Here is a 2,500-nt window from a genome sequence, read left to right as displayed (position 1 = left end):
AATGAGCCGAGGCCGAACTAGAGGCACTGGAGGAGAGTTGAGCTAAGGCCGAACTAGCTCTACTGGTAGAGAATTGAGCCGAGGCCGAACTAGAGACACGGGTCGAGGTTTGAGCCGAGACCGAACTAGAAATCAAGGTGAAGCTTTCGTGTGAAGCAGCCACGCTATCTGTCACATTGAGTCCTTCAGTACTGAGACACTTTTTTTGCCATGAGTTTTGTGTACGATTAGACTATTTTATTGATATTAGGAAGAGTCTATGGAGGTCAGAAGATTAATGGCCAGAGTATTCATTATTTCAATTCCCTCACATAAGCTTCTGAATCTAATTTAACCTACTTTAATACTGGGACACTTTTTTGCCACGAGTTTTCTGTACGATTAGACGATTTTATTGACATTAGGAAGGGTCTATGGAGGTCAGAAGACTAATGGCCAGAGTATTCACTATCTTAATCCCCCACATAAGGATCTGAAGCTGTGTAAGATCACCAAATAGTCACCAGAATGAATATGGAAACGCGTCTCAATACTGAATGGGCTAAGCTGTTACATTAGAGCCTTTCGAAGTAGCGGAGTACGTACAGGTCTTTGAGCATATCACATAACACGCCACGCACCTGAGACAGTTTAACCCCTTCAGTACTAGGACACATTTTCCCAATTGAGATTTGTTTACGATCAGACCATTTTATTGACATTAGGAAGGGTTTATGGAGGTCAGAAGACTAATGGCCAGAGTATTCACTACTTTAATCCCCAACATAATGAATGTGGAAACGCGTCATGGTACTAAAGGGTTAAGCCTTTGGAGGTAGTGAAGGTGCGGACAGGTGTTTGACCTTAACATAACACGCTGAACACCTGAGACACTTTAATTGACGTTCAGCACAGGCGGTGTCAGTTGGGCGAGGCTTCTCAGGTATCATTGAAGCCTCAGTGACAAGATGTGTAGAAGTGGCAGTCTTGTGGCCCTCTGTTGACTCTCCACACTCGATGCCTCAACACTGCAATTAAAGGTGTCATTAGGATCACTGGAACCATGGATACGATACGCTACGATAAACAAGATACGTTATGATGGACATGATACGATACAAGGAAGAAGATACGATACGGAGCTTCTACGCTGCAATTAAAGGTGTCATTAGGATCACTGCAACCATGGACACGAAACGATACATTTTCCTCTAGTTTTTCTGTTTATTCCCTCCATATTACCTCCAGATTTTCCTCCACATTTCCTCCATATTTTCCTCCTGTTTTCCTCCTGTATCCCTCCACATTTTCCTCCAGTTTCCCTCCACATTTTCCTCCAGTTTCCCTCCACATTTTCCTCCACATTTTCCTCCATATTCCCTCTACATTTTCCTCCTCAATTTTCTCCACTTTTTCCCTCCACATTTTCCTCCAGTTTTCCTCCATATTTTCCTCCACTTTTCCTCCATATTCCCTCCACATTTTCCTCCATATTTCCCTCCAGTTTTCCTCCAGTTTTCCTCCAGTTTTCCTCCACATTTGCCTCCACATTTGCCTCCACATTTGCCTCCACAATTTTCCTTCACATTTCCCTCCATATTCCCTCCACATTTTCCTCCACTTTTTCCTCCATATTCCCTCCACATTTTCCTCCATATTCCCTCCACATTTCCCTTCATATTCCCTCCACATTTTCCTCCATATTCCCTCCACATTTTCCTCCACTTTTCCCTCCACATTTTCCTCCATATTCCCTCCATATTCCCTCCACATTTTTCTCCACATTTTCCTCCAGTTTTCCCCTCCGCTTCCCTGTCAGCGAAGAATTTCATCGAAAATATCAAGATTCTGAGATGCTTCATTTTTACTGACATTTTCTCAACATTTTCCTGTTTTCTTTTAATTTTCCCGCGTTTTCTCATTTTTTATTTTTCCGTTTTCTTTCATTTTTAAATTTCTTTCACGTTTTCTCTCATTTTTTTTTCTCGCGTTTTTCTTTCTTTTTTTTATTTTTCCGTGTTTTCTTTCCTTTTCTTTTATTTTTTCCGCGTTTTCTTTCATTTTTCCGTGTTTTCTTTCATTTTTTTATTTTCTCGCGTTTTCTTTCATTTTTTTCGCATTTTCTTTCATTTTTTTTATTTTCCCGCGTTTTTTTTCTTTTTTCGTCTTTCCACGTTTTCTTTTTCTTTTTCCCGACGTTTTCTTTTCATTTTTCCCATTTTCCAGTTTCTTTCCATATTTCCTTCTATTTTCTTCCATTTTCCTTACATACTTCACATTTCCTTTCCTATTCCTTCCACATTCCACATTTTTTTCCATATTCCACATTTCCCTTAAAAATTTTCCAGTTTCTTCAATATTTTCCTCCCCTCCACATCTCCTTTTACCTTCTTCACTTTCCCTTCATATTCCCTCCACATTTCCTTCTTGTTTCCTCCGACACCTTCACATTTTCCTTCCATATTTCACATTTTCTTTACCTTTCCTTGGCTTTCCTTCAGTTTCCCATCCAGCGAGCACA

General features: G+C 40.3%; 1 long non-coding RNA gene across 2 annotated transcripts in view; it reads right to left on the bottom strand.

Annotated features, from left to right (window-relative positions):
• Positions 1-736: 736 nt before the first annotated feature.
• The window catches only part of LOC123512741, a 6,487-nt gene continuing 4,723 nt past the window's right edge, over positions 737-2,500 (bottom strand). For both annotated transcript variants that reach the window (XR_006677172.1, XR_006677173.1), the window contains exon 3: positions 737-1,007. This is a non-coding gene — a long non-coding RNA (uncharacterized LOC123512741). The remainder of the gene's footprint in view (positions 1,008-2,500) is intronic.

This window comes from Portunus trituberculatus, chromosome 34 (genome assembly GCF_017591435.1).
Source record: "Portunus trituberculatus isolate SZX2019 chromosome 34, ASM1759143v1, whole genome shotgun sequence".
NCBI classification, from domain to species: domain Eukaryota; kingdom Metazoa; phylum Arthropoda; class Malacostraca; order Decapoda; family Portunidae; genus Portunus; species Portunus trituberculatus.
This window is presented reverse-complemented; position numbering and strand designations above follow the sequence as displayed.